The 21,712-nt window shown below is 44.0% G+C and overlaps 1 pseudogene; it reads left to right on the forward strand.

Annotated features, from left to right (window-relative positions):
* The first annotated feature begins 15,152 nt into the window (after window positions 1–15,152).
* On the forward strand, window positions 15,153–16,300 carry LOC103746093 (annotated as a pseudogene).
* The last annotated feature ends 5,412 nt before the right edge of the window (window positions 16,301–21,712 follow it).

Below are 21,712 nucleotides of genomic sequence, written 5' to 3' on the forward strand. Positions count from 1 at the left end.
CTCCCCGTTGCGTCTGAGTTTCCCTGGTACTGAGGGCGGTGTGGGCTGGCGAATGGTGTGCTTACTCATCCCCAATCATCACTGCCTGGGGGTCGCTGGTTTGAACCTCTGGCACAGTAGCCTCTAGAATCCTGACAGCTAGAGTTGGAGCCCAATGGGAATTCCTGCTGAACACTCTTCCTCACCTTGCTGTTAATACTGTTGTCTGGAAAACAGATTATTCTAGGGGAGGCTGTACATCACACCCACACCCAAATCCCTGAGTTACAGTAGAGAAGGTATTCTCACAGATGCTTCTCCTGACAATCTGAATTTCGAAACCAGGAGACAAGGAGTGATGCTCACCCTCCTCTCTCCTCCTGGCACTGCAGACAGGTCTGAGATCACAAACTTGCTCAGAACTCTAACCTTCTGCTGCTGTTTGTCAGCTCTTCCAGGATCCCAGAGCAGGAGGAGGACCCAGTCACCTAGGACCCCTCCTTCACGGCCAGAAACTGCAGGGTAGACAGAATTTCACCTTTATCCTCCTAGGATCATTGCTTCAGTCTGAGACTTAAATTGGCATGTGGCCAATTAACAAGAGACAATCATAGTCTGTGTGTGTGTGTGTGTGTGTGTGTGTGTGTGTGTGTGTGTGTGGTGTCTGTGTGTCTGTGTCTGTGTGTTTGTGTGGTGTCTTACTGGAGATTGACCCTATGGTCTCAGACATGCTAGGCATGTCATCTTCCACTAACATGCATTCCTGCCATGAGTGTAAAGATTTTTATACACTTTTAGAGCTTGCTGGAAAAAGATTTGCAGGTAAAGAAGAGGAAAATGGGTACTGGAGAGTTGGCTCAGTGGTTAAGAGCAGTGTCTGCTCTTATAGAAGACCTGAGATTGATTCCCAGCACCCACCCACATGGCATCCTACAACCCTCTCTAAGTCCAGTTCCAGGGGCTCCGGTGCCCTCTTCTGTCCTCCGCAAGCACTGCAGGACACGGGTGCACCTACCTACATGCAAACAATACGTTTATACACATAAAATTAAAAAAATGTTTTTAAAAAAGAGGAAAGCCGGGCGAGGTGGTGCACACCTTTAATCCCAGCACTTGGGAGGCAGAGGCAGGCAGATCTCTGTGAGTTTGAGGCCAGCCTGGTCTACATAGTGAGTTCCAGCACAGCTGGAGCTACAGGGAGATCCTGTCTCAAAAAAACCAAAAAAAAAAAAAAAAAAAAGAAGAGGAAAATAAAGACAGTCTGCCAAGGGAATGTGAGATGCTGCCAGTCACAGACCCTCTAACCTAGAGCACCAGGTGAACAATAGGAAGAGGAGGGATTCCCAGAAATATCTAGAAAATGAAGGACTATGTAACCTTGGCAACACTGAAACTCTGTGTGGACTAGGCTAGCCTCCAACTCACAGATATCTGCCTGCCTCTATCTCCCGAGTGAGCTATTTGCTGACTGGAATTAGATCTGTGCTTGTGTACATAACCTGAAATCAGAAGGGAAGGGGACCTCTTTGGGGGAAGAAGCAGAGCAGTGGGAGGGGAAAGAGAGGGAACCAAAGAGCAAATGAGGAAGTGAAATGATATTCAGGATGAAAAGGACATGATGAAACCCACTATTTTGTATGCAAAAAAAAATCAATCAAAATTAAAACAGGTTAAGCTTGGTGGCACATGCCTATAACCTGGCACTTGTGAGGTAGAAGGGAGAGGTTCAGGAGTTCAAGGTCTTTGGCTACAGCCTGGGCTACTTAAGACCTTATCACACAACCAAAAAGAAAGAGAAAACAGAAAATGAACACAGTTTCTTATAAATATCTTCTTTAGACTCAAGCCAGAGCTAGCTAATCTTTCAATGACCCTCCAGTTCTATTAAGTAGAAAATTGTGGGTTGGTTCCTCCACCCCCTTGAGATTAGAAGGCAGGGCACAAAGTAGGTGGAGCAATCTACCTTCCTTTTCTGAGAAGCAGAAACTTAAGAGGGTGGGGAAATCATTATGCTTTTATTACTTGAGCTGTAATGTTACACGAATGTTTTAGACTCCTCCTTGCTCAAAGAAACCTGTACAAGAAAGCTTAGGAGAGGATAGTCATACCACTGAAGTGGGGCAAGGAAATGACTCAGAGGAAGCAATCTCCTGATTCTAGGACACAAGCAGGATTTGTCTGAGCCTCTGTCCTTTCCCTGTGAGATCTGTGTAGCACAAGGCTGAGACCAGGCAACCGGGTCTGAGGTGGGGCTCCTTCGTCCAGATTGTGCGTGTGCCCACTGTGCTTGTTAGAGCCTTGCAGGCTTAAAATCTTCCTTTTTCACTGAGAACGGGAAATAGAAACTGGTCAGGTAGTTTAGGACAGGGACTTTGACCTTGGCCAGAACTAGGAAATGATGTCTTGTTTCTGCCCTGGCCAGAGACCAAGGACCCATGAAGGGAGGTCTAGTTTCTGTTGCCTCTTTTCCTGTAAATGAGAAACCCTGCCTATGTGGGGACATGACCAAAACTGAGAGGGACACCTGACACCTGTGGTTGGAACATCAGGACTGGCCAGCTCAGCCCCTTCCCTGTACCTCACTCCAGGTCTGCCACAGTCCTTTGAAAAACCCAGAGACTAGCAGTTCAAAGGTACCCCATGTCTGGTGACACACTCCTGCTCAACAGGAGCTCTGCTTCTTTCTTTAAGTCCCCACCTACCAATCTATGATAAAACTTCTTTCTAAACTCGTCCTCCTTTGTCCAAAATTTCAGTCTTGGAATTCACAAGAACAACCTGGAGCCACTGACTCAGTGGAGGTTTTGTGTGACCTTTGTGGGCTTCACTCCTGAGTTTAAGCCCACCCGCAGTGAGACCAAGCCTCTGTCGTACGAAAAGACACCCCACTTTTCCTGAATGACTATTGCACTCCTCCCTGTGAGTGTGCAGGGCAAAGTTAGAAGTTAGAGTGTTGGCCCGATGTTGGTCTTGGTGGTGTCCATGCTCCTCTTCAATCCCAGCACTTAGGAGGCTGAGGCAGAGGGAACATGATCTTGAGGCCAGTCAGAAAACAAACAAACAAACAACAACAAAAAAAAAACCCCCAAACAAACAAAGGAAGAAAAAATCACTCCAAAAGACATGTGTCTAGGGCAACAGGAGAGGTCACATAGACAGGCTGTTGAGGATGTGTGTGTATGCACAGTGTATACATGAATATGTCTGTATGAGGCACGTGCTGTGTGTGAGCTGTGTGCATGTGGTGTGTGAGGTAAGATATTCATATGGGGTATATGAAGTATGTTGAGATTAGGGAATGTCACCCCTAGCCAGGGGAAGGTAAGGTTTTTAAAACCAAAGACCACAGGACTGATGGTGGCTGGATAAACATGGTATTAGTTCCTGTTGAGCAAGCAAACAGAGGTACAGAACTGTTCTTAACTGTTAATTGACTCATCGATGAGTCAAAGTACATGGCAAAGGCAATGTAAGGAAGGAAGGCTTTCTTTTGCCCTCTGGTTTCTGAGGACATTGTGCATCATGGTGGGGACAGTGTGGGGGCAGCAGCGTGAGGCAGCTGGACACCTTGTTCTGTGTCAAGAAGCAGGGAAAAAGCAATGCTGCTCTCATCTCTCTTTCTCCTCTCCTCTGTTTATTCACTCTGGGACCCCACTCCATGGCTGATGTCACCCACATCCAGGGTGGATCCTCCCTCCTTGGTGAATGAAACCTCTGGAAACATCTTCCAGCAGTGTATCTCCTAAGTAATTCTAAACCCAGAGAGGCTGACAACAAGCAGTAATCATCATGTTTGTGCATATAAAATGCCCGAAAGGGGTGTGTGTGTGTATGTGCGTGTGTGTGTGTGGGGGGGGGTGAATGTGGGATAAATCTGTGTCCTTTTAGGTAGTATTGCTGATAAGCTTTCTCAAATTAAGAAAATAACCTCCTGGCGACTATTTTTTGTTATTGAAATATAATTGTTGCTTAAAACGAGCGTTTTAATGATGGCACTGTCAGTCAAGCATATCATATACTTTGCTCTTTGTCTCCTCCCATTACCCCATCTTGGTCCCCACGCCCTGCTGGTCTACTTCTGCTTTCCAAATAATTTCCCTTCTGCTTTCATGTCTTACGTTTTAAGTGTCGATTCTGTGTAGGAGAGAAAACAGATTTTTGTCCCTCTGAACCAGAATACACACCATGTTCTACATTGTGGTAAAACCCTCATACTGCTGCCGATGTTTGCAGTGCAAAGAGAACCGAGAGACCTCTGTGTCTTTCTTCTCACATTTCCTAAAGGACTCTGAAGCTCAGCCGCCTTCTCAGATGTGTGTTGACGGACTGTGATCTCTTTGCTGAATACCTTTGCATTTCTTTCCCGCATTTTCTATTGGTTGGTTATTTTTATCTTACTGGTTCATAAATTTTATTTGTATTTCTGATACTAAGCCTTTCTTCCTTAGGTTGCAAATATAATCTTTTAGCCTGTGCTTGCATTTAAGATTTTTTCCTATTTTTGTGATGGTGACTCTCCTATGATAAGATTAAGGCTAAGAACTTTGGACTGTGGAAGGGCCAAAGATAAGACAGGAAGAGATGAGGGAAGGATGAGGAAGGTAATCAGAAATCTGCCTTTGCCTCCTTCCGTTTTTTTACTGGACTGTCAAAATCTTTGTTTGCCGAACTGGTTTCATTCTTGTGATCCTTTGTCTTGTGATCATCCGTAACCGTGTATTTATGTGTAACTGCTTGCTTAATCACCAAGTAGCTGCTACGTACTTGCTTATACTCCTGCATATGAGTTGACTATAAAGTTCTCAAAAGCTTGAGCTGGGGGCTGGTGCTATTACAGGGGGATCCCAGTGTCAGCCCACTGGTGTGAATAAATGCTCTCTGCTTCACCTGGACCAGCTGTTGGTCTCCTGATTTCCAGAAGTTTTTGCAACATTTCAATCAAGGATATAACATCTTTACCAGAAAAATTTTATAGCTTAATGAAATATGTATTTTATGATTTTAGTGAATGCTGTTTTGTATAAACAATTAGCATTTAAATGTTTTGTGAAACACTTAATAGACCTAAAGATACTGTTCGATAGGTTTTAGGATAATCAGAGTGCCAAGTTTGTAAGGCAGTGTGTATTTATCACGCCACTTAATACATTATCACAGTACATTTATAAATCTGCACATGTGCATTTTAATTGCATATGCCAAACTAAAAATAAAACCAATATTTTTAGCATGTGGTAATGTAGGTGACTCCATCTTGCCAGCCACCCCCTCAATCCCCTTTCTCTCACACTGACTCTGTTACTAGGAAAAGTTTAACCTAAGACTAAAACTTGGGTTCCAGAAAAGGGTCCCTAGGAGCCTGATTCCAGGAAATGACCAAGGGGAAAAACAGACAACAGGAGATGCAGTAATGCTTACTTTTAGCTTCTGTACCTCTGTTTGCTTGCTCAACAGGAACTAATACCATGTTGTTTATACAGCCACCACCAGTCTTGTGGTCTTTGGTTTTAAAAACCTTATGTTCCCCTGGCTAGGGGTGACATTCCCTAATCTCAACCTGGAGAGTACTACACTGGCCAGCTAAATAAAATTTGACTGATTCGGAATTTTTGAGTCTGTGTGGTCTTTCCCAGTGGATTAGGCACCATAACAAGCACACAGTAAAAAGAACGAAAAAGAAAAAAATTGAAATGGCTGAGGTTTGTTAGAAAAAATTTTGACACAAACAACACATGAAAACAATTATCATAGATACACATGCCACAGTTCTGTGAAGTCTAGGTGCACTCAGAGTCGGGGAAGGTAGGAAGTTTATATCTTTATGTAGAAACACGATAATCAACAAGCTTGATTGTGATGGTCTTTTGCAACTAGGCACAGCTGAAGTGATGAAGAAGGTAGTTGTTTGGCTCAAAGAGGGTGCTCTGTAGCATTATTTTATTAAAGGAACATGAAATCCAAATTACTCCCATGAGATGATGTAATAAATTAATATTATCTCTGCACACATTGGGACTTGTTCTCAAGTGAACTTAATAGAAAACACAGTTTAGAGACTGGTCTATCAAAATTGTTTAGGTTTAGAAGGAGTGTAGTCAGTAGGAAGAGAGCAAAACAGTATTAAATTGATGTTTACAGAATGGAAGCTAAGTGTAGAGGAAGCCCGATTCTCAGAGACAGGAAACCTGAGAATAGACTTGCAGTGAATGGTCGGTAAGGCTGAGGGCAGAGCTTGATGGGGGACTGCTTTGTGCCTTGAGGGTCCAGCGACCTTGGGGTAGAGGAGGATCAGTTTGTGTGCAGGAAGTCCTGCTCTCTCCTATCAGTCCCTGTCCTTCTTTACTGCCCCAGCATAGACCTAGGGAACTGCAGGCTGAAAACACTGACCAGAAGCGGGGGGGTCAGGCAAGTGCCTTAACAGGGCCAGCGCATAGCTCCAGCCAAGCATCATGCTGAACACCACACGCATGTTTAGAAAAAGTTGTTTCTTGGAGACTATATACAAATTTTCAGTAAGTCTAGATATACATATAATAGTAACCAAGTAGCTGACCTCCATTGTTGGAGACATGGGTAGAAAAACTTTCCTTTGGAAATTAATAAATATATTTTGCAAAATAATGTAAAATTTTGAAATAGTCCCTTTAAAAATAAGTAAATATCATACAAAAAGATCCAAAATATCCCCCTTTAAAAACATGAAAATATCAGCCAGGTGTGGTGGTGCACGCCTTTGATCCCAGCACTCAGGAGGCAGAGGCAGGTGGACCATTGTGAGTTCAAGGCCAGCCTGGTCTACATAGTGAGTTCAGGTCAGCTGGGACTACAGGGAGACCCTATCTCAAAAAGACAAAAAAAAAAAACCAAAACAAACAAAAAACATGCAAATATCATGTAAAACAGTTTTAGAAAACAGTAAATATACCACATAAAGTCAAAGCCCAAAATAATCTCTGTTAGAGGCAGGTCAAAACAATGTAAGAACCTAAAACAATTCCTTTTAAAAGCCAGTTAATAAATCATACAAATGACATCAAAATCCAAAAATCTTTACCATGGAGGCATGCTAGCACCTTTTCATTTAATTATAAAAAATCATTGACCTTATTACATGCAAATGGAGACTGTGTCCAAGCCTTTGGGCCTTTTTATTTTTATAGTTTCATTGCAAAAAACAAACTTCTGATCAAGGATACAAACAAACAGTTGAATGAAAGACAGCTCATGGAGACGTGAAAGAGGAATTAAAGAGATAGAAATACAGAAGTAAAACCAATCTAAAATGAAGGCCAAATCAAAGCTCTGTGGGAAAGCTCACCAACAGACTGGATTAAGAAGAGGACATCACAAAGATAAAATGTAAGAAGATGTGAATGTAAATTCCCTGAAAGAAGTTTCACATTTAAATTAAGGCTGATCACTGACTAGAACTTTAATGATGTAGAGAGTTTGGAACGCTGCAAGTCCAGGACCAAATTATCTTGGGCCATGTTTAGCCCTGTTAAATAGCCATTTATTGCCTCCCTCTGTACCTAACCTAACAATTTTACCACGAGCAGGTAAATCACTTGGGATGTACAAACGGAGCACTAGTTTTGCTTTGGGATTTATTAACAGACCATTAGGTTTCATCACCCCAAAGCTAAAAGTGACATTAGACAGCAACTGAGGCCATTAAAAGGCACCTTGAATTATAACTCCAAGGTGAAAATCAAAACAAAGAGAAATCTCAAGAGGATAGGGACATAAGGCTAAACGCCAGGGCACCCTGACAGTCCGGCAGCTGGGGAGGGGGCGTTGGTGGTGGTGGTGGGGTTGGGAGGGGAGTAGAACGGCGGGAAAGTCTGTGCAGACAGACCACAGCCGGCAGACACGGGAAAATCCCCTGCAGACCCTTTGCTATGGGCCCCGGGAGGCTGTAAACGGGCTGGGGCTGAGCACAGAGCCTCAGGGAAGACCTGCAGACCCCAGACTGCAGCCAGAGGCGGGGTGGGGGTGGAAAAAGCCAGAGAGAAAAGCAGAGCAGCTGGAGACAGAGCATGAAAAACACAACTCTATGCTGCATATGGGCTGAGGCCACCCATCACTGGCATGCTGGAGGGGAGAAAGAAAGAAGGGCGTGGGGAGGGCTCCTGACAGGGCTGATCCCTGGGAATGGCCTGACTTGAGGTGCAGCATCAACAAATAGGTTCCCTTGGGAGACTGCCCATGTCCATCTAGGAAGAGAGGATGGGCTTCAGGGACCCACTCTGTCGGAGGGGGCAGGGTGCTCAGGCGTGGGAGGGGGCTGCTGGCAGAGAATTGCAGAGAGGAACGGAGAGGAGGGGGCAGGGAGGAATGAGGTGTGGCGGCACCATAAATCTGGGAGCTGAGGCTTGCAATGTCTCAGGATGACTGTCAGCATCAGTGACAGGGAGAGGGTCTTCTGGAGCAGCCAGTGCTCTTAACTGCTGAGCCATCTCTCCAGCCCAGAAATACGTTTTTAAAACAAATGGTATTGATTTATAAAAGAAGGTAGTTTGAGGAAAACGGACAGGTTTATGGTTCTGTGTTGCACTGGGGATTGAATCCTGGGCTTCCTGCATGCTAGGCAAGCAGCTCTATCCACTGAGATGCATCCCAGACCTGATGTAGTCTAAGAGCTGTTCAGTTCAGGAGACATGGAATCTGGTGAGGAAATTCTGAGTTTTATGGAGTCTGAGGAAGAAACGTGAATTTTCTGAAATTTTATAAACTTTGGTGTTAATTTCATTCGAGGTTCTCCTTTTCCCAAACTAGATATAATAGCAGCATTTTTCTTTTCTTCTTCTTAAACTAGTGGTTATATTTATTCAATAAATGAGTGAGAAGAAACAAGATTCACTCAACGTGGTAAATGCACATCACTTGTCGTACTTCCTGCTATACTACCCAGCTTCCTGAGAACTTCATTTCACCAGCAAGTGAGTTTAGTTCATACAGGAGTTAAGAATGCAGTCATGGCACCCACCCCTGAATCATTCCTGCTTGCTAAATATTCATGCACAGGTGGAGGCCACTTTAAAAAAATATTTTATCTATTTATATTTATGTGTATGAGCATATTGCCTACATGAATGTAAGTGCACCCATGTCATGTAACATACTGTCATTCAGAAGGGAAGCAGCATAACACTTAAGAGTACTGAGAGAAGCTGGCATGATTTTGTGTGGAAACTTCTAAGTGGGCAGAAGAAAACAAGAGGTAGGTAACTACTGATTTCGTCCACCAGAGATTACTACATTAGGTGTTTAACATGGAGGACTTCTGATTTGGCCCTCAAACCCAAGAGAAAGTTTCCAACCTCCAGGGTTAAATGCAGGCTGCATGCTGCCTGTTAATTGCCTCTTCCCCACCTGGTGTGTCATCCATCTGGTGCTTGACCCATTCTTCCATGGTAAACGGCTTTACACAGTTGTCTTCCACGCGCCAGGAATCCATCTCTTTAGCAAACATGGCACAGCAGAATCTCTCTACTCTGAGCACACAGACGTATGATCAAACACCTCCTGGGCCGTGGACTTCAATGAATCTGCACAAGTACTTGATCTCCTCCTTCTCCTCACAGAAGTGATAGACAGGCAGCTGTCGGACGCACTTTCCGATCTCACTCTCTAGATGCACAAGATCACTCTCCTCTGCTTCAAAACCAATGATCTGCTGTTCCTTCCCATCTATTCCAAAGAACAAACACCCCCCATTGGTGTTTGCAAATGCAGACACACTTTGAGGAAGACTCCCTAAAATGTGTTCTAAAATGTTTTCTTTAGGGCAGAATTTAACTTCCAGATGGGTGGATTTAGTAAAGGGAACTCATCCTTATATGTAAGTTTTGTCTTGTTAGAAAAAGCAGCACAACCTTCTTGGAATTCATCAGAGGTGAATTTTCCAGACAAACTCTCAGTTGAATCCGACTTCCGTCCATGTTCCCTCCTCTCTCTGAAGAGCGTCAGGGAATCAGCAACATTCTTGACATCTGAGGAAGACACACCTCTTATATATAAATTGGTTTTCAAGGTGATGAGATGCTGACCAGAGATACCCAGAATCCAGGCTTTCACAAAAACTAACAAGCAGCCTTCAGGCTTCATGTAGTCTAGGTGTTTGTGAAGAACTGGAAGCATATTTCTAAAGGAATTTTCCAGGTCTAGTCCTATTCCATCTCTGGTAAGACTATAGTTTTGATCTTCAATTTTGGCCTTGACCACGCCCCCTCCAGAGTTCAGCAGAGCACACACAGCTCCTGAGACTGTCTCACTCTCCCTTTCTCTCAGGTGACTGTTCTTCATTTTCTTTCTGTTCTTCTCTCCAGCAGTGATAGCTCCTACATTGAGAACCAGCTCAGCATAGTCGGTTTCCAGATCAACACTGATGCTCATTTTCCCAGAAGTCATTCTGATTCCCAGCTGAAATTCTTTCCTGTAAAAGAGACAGAACCATTTCAAACCCAGCCAGGAGACAACAAATTCTGCATTCCAAGGAAAACATAGAAAAACCCATTAAAGCAAATATGTTCCATTGAATTAAAATGTAATGCTTTGTTTGGCTTTTCCTGACATTTTTAAACTGACTATAATAACTTGTATTCTTCTTTAATTTCCAATTTGCTCTGAAGGCTGCATATGGGCTTCTTCTAAAAAATGAATTAAAAATTTTCATTGTGTGTAGTCATTCTACATGGAGTGTTGCAGGAAGACATTTTAACAGAAGCACATATTGTGCATGGAGCATATTGTGCTCTCTAACCTTCTAAGCCAAGTTTCCTATAAAGGTGACAAACCAGCCAGGGTCTCCCCTAAAACAGTGAGGTGGGGGGAAGAAGGTCCTATCAGCCCCATGTGAGCCCCCAACCTGAAGACTGGACATGGCCTTGGGATGGGGACAGAAGGAGAAAGACAAAGGTCTTAGAGGATACTAAATCACTTACTCTGTGACCTGAATTGCTTGAAGCACAGAGCTGGCCCTTGTGGGCAGAGGCAGGCAAGTATGATCTGGCAACTTTAACAATTCCACAAATTTTTAGAGACCCAGAGGTGACCAGAGTGCGACCAGATTTGAAGAGCTACAGGTCCTGGGTGAACTCAGAACAAACAGACACTGCTTCCTGTCTTTGCTGCTCTTCATACAATGACTCATCGCTCTGACACTTGGTTAACATACTATCTCCTTTAAGAATATGTATCATAACGTAGAGGAATGAGACTCAGAAAGCAGTGCAAATATCATAACTTAGACCAGTGTGACTCCAGGCTCCAGCAAAACGTCACAGGGTGTGACTCTACGAAGGGGACCCCTGAAGCTATTGAAGTCTTTACCTGTCACTGGGTTTATTATGCCATTTCCAGGAAAAGGAATGCAGCTGGGGTTACATGTATGGCCCGAGCTAATCAAGTGTCAGAAAAACAAATGTTGCAGGTTTGTCGTCTTTGTGGGTCCTAGATGTTATATAGTCACGTGAAAATCAAGTATGTCTGAGGAAAATCAAAGGGAAACCGCATAGAGGAACAAAGGCCTAAACGGGGACGGGGACGTGAGACTCTGGGGAGCCAGGGAAATACGCTCAATGGCAATAAATACCAGTATGGAAAATTAAAGTTGCCATCTTAAAACTCACAGAAATAGAAATTAGGACAGTAGTTATCAGCTGCTTGTTGGGGTGCTGTTACTGAAAGCATACAAAATTTCCGTTGTATCAGAGAATTGGGGCCAAGAGTAAATAACAATGTATTCTCTTTTTGAAAATTACAAGAAGACTCAATGTTGGTGGTGTGAGGGACTGAAATCACGGCATTGGACACACTAGGCAGGTGCTCTGGACTGGGCTCTTATCTCCTGTCCTCTTTTGAGTCTCTACCTGGGAGAGAGTTTTGCTAAGTTGCTGAGGTTGGTCTTGAGCTCACTCTGTATCCCCAGCTGGCTTTGAACCTGTGAAGTTTCTGTCTCAGCCTCCTGAGTAGTTGGGATTACAGGACTGTACCACCAGGCCTAGATCTCAGAGTAGATCCGAAGTGTTCTCTGCACAGGGATGACAACTTGTGGAAAGCAGTGCATGTGTCGGTTAGCCAGATTCAGTCTCCACAGTGCATACATACTTCAGAACAGCTCATGCTGCTCTGTGAATGCACAGAATTATGTCAGTAAAGGATAAATGCAAACCCACAACGCTCCTAACTTGTCCAAAGAGCTGAAGAACTACAGCACATAAAAAAATATCCAGTGCCTCCAACCTGGGGTGGCCCTGACCCCCAATAAGACATGAAATTTTAGCTCAAAGTCACGTGAGTCCGATGGGGTTACTTTCAGAGCAGTGCACAGGTGTGTGTGTGTTTGGGGATTGCATTTATTCCATGCTGCCCAAGTCACTGAAGTGCCTCACCTCTGCCCTCCCACCTCTCTGCCCCCCCTGATTTCCATGGCTGCATCTGTGGCAGTCATTTTGGGTTTCAGTGTCCCCTAGTGTCACAACAGTGAAAGCAAACAGTGAAAGCAAACCCAGGCTCAAACAGCCCAGGACACAAAGCCAGACTCCAGGAAAGGTGGTGTTGGTTTTCTTTTGGTTTGGTTTTGGGGTTTTTATCTATTCAAATTCAGCCATTTCTTCATCTTATTCTTTTTTTTTTTTTTTTTTTTTTGGTCTTTTTGAGACAGGGTGTCCCTGTAGCTCCAGCTGTCCTGGAACTCACTATGTAGACCAAGCTGGCCTTGAACTCACAGAGATCCACCACTGTGCCGGGCTTCTTTTTCTTATTAACTGTAAAACATCAGCTTTTCATTATGACATTCTCACACACGTAATGTACTTTGATCATGTTGACCCCTCATAACCTTCTCTTGCATCCTGCCCACTGTGGCTCCTCTTCCCACAGTCTCTCAGGTGCTGCACTGTCTTTTTAATTCTAGATTCTGCCTATGGGAGAAGACATGCAGTATTTGTCTTTCTGTCATTTCACTTAATGGAATCTCCAGTTCCATCCATTTTCCTGTAAATGACGTCATTTCATTCTTCTTCATGACTGAATAAAACTCCATTATGTGCCGAGGATGTGGCGAACTTCATCGTGTGTATGTGCCCCTTTTTCTTTGTCTGTCACCTAGTGATACACACCAAGCTTCAGTCTGTAACATGGCTGTTCTGAATAGGGCTGCAACAAGCATGGGGTCCATGTGTGTCTACTGTATGATGACTTAGATTCTTTAGTGCAAACTTCAGAATTTTAAGTTTGAATAGAGTTTCATTTCTTCTTTGACTATTTCATACATATAAACACTGTATCTTGATCATATCTGCTCCCCCAGAGATCCTCAACCACACCTGTCCCCCTCGCCTTTCCTTGTAACTGAGTGAAAGGGAGGCTACGGGTTGGAGTGCTGACAGCTTGGTGACTTGCTCTTCTGCAGGTCCCATAGCTGCAGTGAGTTCAGGAGTCAAATCACCCTGTCATGTCCAGAAGACAGCACGTCACTGCGCTCCTCCCCGCCTGCTGTGCTGACACTCTTTATGCCTCTCTTCTGTGATGTTCCCATGTGGTTGTGACTCAGTAGTCACTTATTCTCAGCACTTTTTCCAGTTCTGAGTCTCTGCATGGACTGCTGAGCGCTGCAGAGAGGATTTGCTCTGGCAAGGTGGAGGGCAGCGGCAGTCTATGTGTACAGCATAAGGGGAAGCTATTTTGACCTGCGGTCCCAGTGGCCTTTATTAGGATCCTGCCGGGATGAGCCTGCACTGCTGACTGTGGGAAGGATGGCTCCCTCCCCTGCAGTGTGTCCTGCAGAACAGGCACAGGGAGGCCCTGGGTTTCATCCTCCAGTACCACAAAAGGAGGAGGGGGCACAGAGCGGAGAGGAAAAGGATGCACTTCATAATCATATCAAGGGGATTAAGCCAGTCTCAGAAAGACAGATCTCACCTGTTCCCCTCATCTGTGGTTCCTAGAGTGTGTGTATGGACAGATCCACACAATCATGTCGTGTGTATGATGTGAAAGTAGATGTGATATTGTCAAGGGAACAAACACAGAGGAGGATGGGACATGGTGGAAGGAAGGTGAGAGCAGAATGTGTTCATGTGCAGTATGTGCTTCTGTTAAAATGTCCTCCTGTAACACCCCATGTAGAGTGAAGACACAATGAAAAACTTTAATTTATTGTAGTAGAAGCCCATATGCAGTCTTCTCAGCAAACCGAAAATTTGGTAAGAATATAAGTTATTATAGTCAGTTCAAAATCTGTCCAGAAACACCCAAACAAAACATTACATTGAAGCTTGTAGACTTTCTAATTCAGTGGAACATATTTGTTTTAATGGGTTTTTCTGCATTTTCCTTGAAATCCAGAGTTTGCTGTCTCCTGGTTGGGTCCTACTGAAATGGCTCTGTCTCTTTTACAGGAAAGAATTTCAGCTGGGAATCAGAATGACTTCTGGGAAAATGAGCATCAGTGTTGATCTGGAAACGGGCTATGCTGAGCTGGTTCTCAATGTAGGAGCTATCACTGCTGGAGAGAAGAACAGAAAGAAAATGAAGAACAGTCACCTGAGAGAAAGGGAGAGTGAGAGTCTCAGGAGCTGTGTGTGCTCTGCTGAACTCTGGAGGGGGCGTGGTCAAGGCCCAAATTGAAGATCAAAACTATAGTATTACCAGAGATGGAATAGGACTAGACCTGGAAAATTCCTTTAGAAATGTTCTTCCAGTTCTTCACAAACACCTAGACTACATGAAGCCTGAAGGCTGCTTGTTAGTTTTTGTGAAAGCCTGGATTCTGGGTATCTCTGGTCAGCATCTCATCACCTTGAAAACCAATTTATATGTAAGAGGTGTGTCTTCCTCAGATGTCAAGAATGTTGCTGATTCCCTGATTTTCTTCAGAGGCAGGAGGGAACATAGACGGAAGCTGGAATCAGCTGGGAACACATAGGGAAGTTGGATTCAACAGTTTGTCTAGAAAATTTGCCTCTGATGAATTCCAAGAAGGTTCCACCACTTTTTTTTTTTCGTCTTTTTGAAACAGGGTCTCCCTGTAGCCCCAGCTGGCCTGGAACTCACTATGTAGACCAGGCCGAATTTGAAGTCACAGAGATCTGCCTGCCTCTGCCTCCCAAGTGCTGGGACTAAAGGCGTGAACCACCACGCCTGGCCATTCTGCTGCTTTTTTTTTTTTTAACAAGACAGAATTTACATACAAGGATGAATTCCCCTTTACTAAATTCACCCATCTGGAAGTTAAATTCTGCCCTAAAGAAAACATTGTAGACTACATTATAGAGAATCTTCCTTGAAGTGTTTCTATGTTTACAAACACGGATGGGGGGGTATTTGTTCTTTGGTATAGATGGAAAGAAACAGAAGATAGATCATTTTTGAAGCAGAAGAGAGTGATCTTGTGCATCTAGAGAGTGAGATCACAAAGTGCATCTGCCTGTCTATCACTTCTGTGAGGAGAAGGAGATCAAGTATTCGTGCAGATTCACTGAAGTCCACGGCCCAGGAGGTGTTTGTTCATATCAGAGTAGAGAGATTCTGCTGTGCAGTGTTTGCTAAAGAGCCGGATTCCTGGCACGTGGAAGACAACTGTGTGAAGCCGTTTACCACGGAGGAATGGGTCAAGCTCCAGACGGACGCCACACCTGGTACTCCTGATGTCACTTGTCAGTCATAGCCATTGGCAAACAGGTTCTTTTGCTCATGTTGAAATCACTAATATTGATTCTCAGACCACACATTATTACACTTCATGCTATAACATGGGTATGAATTGTGTAATAATATGAATTTGCACGTACATGTATAGGTTACAGAATGAATATAAAAAGGTTAAAGAGGCTGCAGTGTTCAGGGGAGCGGTACTGAAGATGGAGGCAAAGAGCTACCACGGATGCAAGGAAAGGCCTCTGCAGAGGACCAGTAAGAAGTCTCAGGAACCGCAGACACAACACATTCAGGGCGCACTTGTCAAATGCAGGTCTGGCTAGATGCAGGTTCCAACGTCCACATGAAGTGTGTCTCAGGGAGGAGAAAGCGTGCTTGAGCTGTAGCCCAGGAACAGGGGTGGAGACCCTTCACTGTGGCAATTTTTCTGGATGAGATTCATCCAGTCATTGTGCCCGCCACATCTGAGTCAAGGGATGCTCCTCCTTTAAAGTCATATGCAAAGTGGTTGCATCTGCTGTGATGGAGAAGCTCTCGTGTCTGGTGTTACTAACATTATCTGATGTATTTACAAGGATAATTAATATTATTTGCCTTTGGTAATTTACATTGCCTTTCTTTCTGGTGTGTGTATGATGTGTGTGTGTGTGTGTGTGTGTGTGTGTGTGTTCTACATGTTTAAGTAGGTTTGTCCATCATGTATGTGGGTGCATGTGCAGGTTTGTGTTCATGTGTGTACCTGCCAGAGGTTAATGTTGGATATTTTCCTTGATTGTTCTCCAACATCATTTTTGAGACAATGTATCTTGACCTGGAGCTTATTAAGTGATCTAGACTGGCTGGCCAATAAGCTCCAGGGATCTACCTGTCTCTGACCCTCAGTGCTAGGGTTACAGACATGCACCACTGGGCACGGCTTTTATGTGGATGCTGGGAACTGAACTTGGGGCCTAACCCTTGCATGGTGAGACCATCTCTCAAGCCCCTTTCTTTTAATTTTTAAAAAAGGTTTATTAGTTTTATTTATGAGTGTTTTGCCTGCATGTATATATGTATATGTACCTCATGCAAGCCATGTGCTAACATAGTCCAGTAAAGGGCAATCCTAAGAGGGGAGTTTGTAGGCATAACTGATTATACTAAAAAAATCATTAAGTATAAAGACTTTAGACGGAGTTACCCTATAACAGGGGGACAATGCTCCTACCAGACACAGTCCAGCAAATAAACAGCCTAACGCTAATAATAAAGTCCCTCCTTCGGAGTTGTTGCCCAGGGGCGTCCCACCGACCCTCAACACTGGCCATTGTCGTTGCTCCTGGATTCCTGTCAGAACTTGATGGTAAGACCCTACTGCTGAGACTCTACAGAAGTGAGTTGTAGAACAAACAGAAAATCAAGGTGGTACTGACCTCAAAGCTTCATCTCTACTGGCTGGCTTTCAAAGTGCTGGAAGGTGCTGTGCATGCTACCAGAAGAGAAAACTGACCATTGTTACCCAGCTGTGGACCCTCGGAGCTACAACAAGGACAGGCCTGGCAAAATGTGCCCACTGGGTGAGCGTGCTGGCCAGGATGGAAGGGACGCACCTGGGTTGCTGCTTAGGCTGGAGGGCTCAGGCCATGTCAGGAAGCAGCAGCCAGGAGCCAGGGAGGTGCTGAATGCCTCTGCCACTGTCCCGCAATGATCCTCCACTGCCAAGCTGGGTGGAAAAGTTCCAGCCCAGCTCCATAGAGACTGTGGATGCTGCCCCCTGGAGATGTTGAGCTGACCAGAATGGGAAGGCACAAAGGACCTACTGGGTTTTTTGTTTGTTTTTTTTTTACTATTTTATTTATTATTTTTATTTTATGTGTGTACATGTATCGCCTGCCTGTAGGTAAGTGCACCCGTGTCGTGCAATGCCCACGGAGGACAGAAGAGGTTGTCAGATCTCCTGGAACTGGAGTTAAGCTGGGTTTTTTGTTTGTTTGTTTGTTTTTTACTATTTTATTTATTATTTTTATTTTATGTGTGTACATGTATCGCCTGCATGTATGTAAGTGCACCCATGTCATGCAATGCCCATGGAGCTCAGAAGAGGGTGACATATTCCCTTGGAGCTGGAGGGAGTTAAGGACAGTTGTTAGCTGCCATGTAGGTGCTGGGATTCGAACCAGGGTCTTCTGCAAGAACAGCCAGTGTTCTGAGCCATCTCTCCAGCCCAGGATCTACTGTTTTTAAGCCATAAAAAACACTGATTTGAGATCACAATTAAGACAAATATATCTGAAGATTTGGTCTTCTAAACTTAGAAGTTTTGGTTGGGAGGGGCATGTGGGCTCTGAAGGAAGCCCAGGACCTCAGAAATCAATGTATAATTGAGTCACAATTATATAATCCCAGACCTTGAGGGATTATTTTTTAATTCTTTATTGAATTTTTGTGCATTTCACACATAAAATCATCTTTATACCCTCTTCCTCCTTCCCCTTTGGCACCGTCCCACAACCCTCCCACTGGAGTTCATACATTCTGTCATTTGTATTAAAGCCTGTTATGTAAAGTTAGTGTCCCAAACTGTCCCTCAGTGGAAGTTCATCTACTGGGGTTTAGTCAGCCTATCTAGAATCTCTCTCTTCAAGATCAACTCTTCCTCACCCAGTGGTAATCAGCTGCCAATAATTCTTCGACTAAGATTGGGGCTTGCTGGTCAGTGCCACAGTTTTATGCTGGGTTTTTGTCTGCCTATGTTTGCATGGGTCTTATGCATGCTGACACCATTGCTACAGGTTTGAGTGAGAAGGGTTCCAGGTGCCTGTAGGACTATTTCCGTATGGTCATGCACCTCTTCCCTGGCTCTTATACATTTTCCACCCCTTCTTCCACAATGGTGCCTGAGCCCTGGGTGGATGGACCTCAATATAGGAGGCCTGTCCAAGGACCCACATTCTACTGACTCTTATTCTATGTGTTTTGGCCTTTTGTGTTCCTGGTCCTCTGTTGCAGGAGGAGCTTCATTGATGAGAATTGAAAGATGCATTAATGTTCTCTTCATCCCTTGTTCTATGTTCCATGAGTCTTAGGTGTAGAGGTTGCAGAATAGTTGTGCCACTTAGGCTTGGGCAATTCACAGTGAATCTATGTTTGTGACCAGTGGTGTAACTCTGTAATAATCTCTGTTGAAAAAGAAGCTACTTTGATGGGTGGTGACTGGGATGCTTGCCTGTAAATTCAAAATCCATATTTTGCATATGGTAAGAAATTACATTTGTCTAGGGTTATGAGAGCCTTGGGTTTTCTCTAAGATTTATGACCTCTCCAGCAATGTGTATTTGGCTAGATTTACAGTATCAGACATGAGTTTTCTCACCTTGAGTGGGCTTAGGTAGCTGTTCATTACCCCCAAGATAAAAGTGCCACTAATGCACCAATGTCGTTTGCTGTGCTGGTCATTAACATGGTTTGTAGGCCTTGAAGCTGGAGTTGAACCATCAATTGATGTTCTCCAATTACCAGCTTATGAAGTGTTCTCCAAAGGTATAAGAGCTAGCCTTCAGGGGAGGTGGTTTCCAGGTCAGTTCCAGCTCCATTGCTCCAAATCCTGTATCCAAAGTATGTCCTGTCTTCAGCAATAAGGTCTTATTATCAAGTTCTGGGAGGCAATCAATGACTGTGGCAATAGGCTGGGTAATTTTGGGAGTCTCTGGGACCACCCTGGCCAACAACTCAAAGGAAGTTTTCTCCTGTCTGGCACTGTTTCTTGTTATGTTGTCTTCAGCTGCTATATTCACAGATGAGGCATTGCTTTTTTAAAGGTTCTAGTCCTCAACAAATGTCCCAGTATTGTTTCTTGGAAAGAAGATTGAAAGGAAAAATATGAAGAAGGCAAAAGTGAAAGTCAACTTTTTCATAAGTAAGCTCCATATTTATGCCAAACGTGATTAAGATGTAAAATGAACGGCAAGGGCTCTCTGTCTGCTTGTTCCTCCCCATATGTGTGATGTCTGTGGGATATTTTGGGGCCTCTGGATGATGTTGCACCAGCATCTGATAGCCTGAGTCAGTATGTCTGGGGAGGAGGTTGGATATCTGCACCTTTGCAAAGTATCCAGAAGGTTCTCAAAAGCATCCGAGACTGGGAACCAGTCATCTCTCTTGTGACTCTCCAATTCAGTTCCCATGAGGGCACAACACCTTTTTTAAATAGTTAAGAATGGTTGCTAAGTCCATGTGTCAATAACTCAAGTTGTAATCATGTATATTCCAAACAAGAGCTCAAGGGAATGGGGACTTGTGTGGCTGGGGAGGGAAGCAGCAAGCTAAGGTGGTCAGTAGCAAAAACTCAGTCACGGTAATGCTGACAGTATTAACAATTCTGTCAGTGACAGGAGATCCAGTGGGGATTTCTACTGGGCTCCAACTACATCTGGTGGATCATGGAAGAAAAATCAGGTGGAAGGTCAATGATATGCACTGCCTGCTTCTCCACGTGGCTCTGGGAATGTCCCCCTTGCTTGCTTTCTTCCCTTTTCCTATTTTCTTGCTGCTCAGAGCGACTCAAGGCTACTGGATATATAAAGTAAAAATCTCGCTCATCCTGGTATAGTGGCTCTCTCCTTTAATCCTTGTACACTGGGAGGTAGGAGGATTGCTGCAAGTCAGCGGTCAGTCTGGGTTAGCCTGACCCATGTAGCAAATCAAAATAACAGTTTTTTAAAAGCTTTAAAAATACTATCTCCCAGGGCTGTGAAATGCTAACTAAGAAATGCCTGTTGCAACTACGGTTATCTACACAAGACCTGAACAAGATCAAGTGATTCAATAATTTCAGTATGGATGGGGGAAGGGCTCATGAGGCCCCACCTTTAGCTGAGAAGTTACTGGCAACTGACAGCTGCTGGGGAGGGAGGAGTCACTTTTTTTTTTCCAAGATATGGCCACTGGTGGGTTTTCCATGTTCATACAGACTCAGTGGGTTCTAAAAAAAAAAAAACAAGAAAGACATGGACACCAGGCATGGTGGTGTTTGTCACTGATGGGAGGATCTCTGTGAGATCCAGGCCAGCCTGTTCTGCATAGAGTTCCAAGTCAGCTGGGGCAACAGGGAGACCCTGTCTCAATCAAAAACAAAAACAAACAAAAAAGATGGCATGGGGCTGGAGAGGTGGCTCAGTGGTTAAGAGCACTGGCAGCTCTTAAAGAGGACCTGGGTTTGGTTCTTTCAGCACCACATGGTGGCTAACAACCACCTGTAGCTCCAGTTCCAGGGAATCTGATGCCCCCTTTTGTCCACATTCTTGGACATTGTATGCTTGCAGAGCATTTACATACATGCAGGCAAAACACTCACACATAAAGTAAAAATTTATAAATCAAGGGACTTCTATTAAAAGAGACAACATGAAAAAGGGGTGGGCACGTCTCGGCGAGTCATGGGCGAGTGTGGGGGGGAACTGGAGGATCAAGATACATTGCATATGTGTATGAAATTGTTAAAGAATAAATAAAAATTATTTTTAAGTTACTAGAGCAATAACAAAAACCCTTCTTTCTTTCTCCTTCTTCTTGGCCTGTTCCATTTTCCAGAGGATAACAGCACTTCACTGTATATGTAAACAGCTGCAAACCCTAGAGATCAGTGTGGAGATTACTGAAAACAATAGAACTACCACATGACCTACCTATACTCACCTGGGTACAGAGTCAGCATTCCACAGGCATACCTACACATCCATGTTAACTGTGGCACTATTCACAATGGCCAAGATTTGGAATCAGCACAGTTGCCCATCAATGGGTGACTGAGCAAAGAAAATGTGACATGCACAATGTACACAATGGGGGTTTACTTAGCTATGATGAAAATGAAATCATGACTTTTGCAGAGAAGTGGATGTAATTTGAATTCATCATGTTTAATGAAATAAGCTAGACTTACAATGATGAATATAAAATAGTTCCTCTCATATACAGAATCTAGATTCATTTGGATGGAAGAAGGGGACTAAATACAGAGGGGAAGAAGAGAGACTGGGGTGGGAATGAAAGAAGGGAAGGAGGGAAGGAAGGAAAGCAGAAGGGGAAGGGG

The sequence above is a fragment of the Nannospalax galili genome, unplaced genomic scaffold (genome assembly GCF_000622305.1).
Source record: "Nannospalax galili isolate Female #2095 unplaced genomic scaffold, S.galili_v1.0 scaffold363, whole genome shotgun sequence".
In the NCBI taxonomy this organism is placed as follows: domain Eukaryota; kingdom Metazoa; phylum Chordata; class Mammalia; order Rodentia; family Spalacidae; genus Nannospalax; species Nannospalax galili.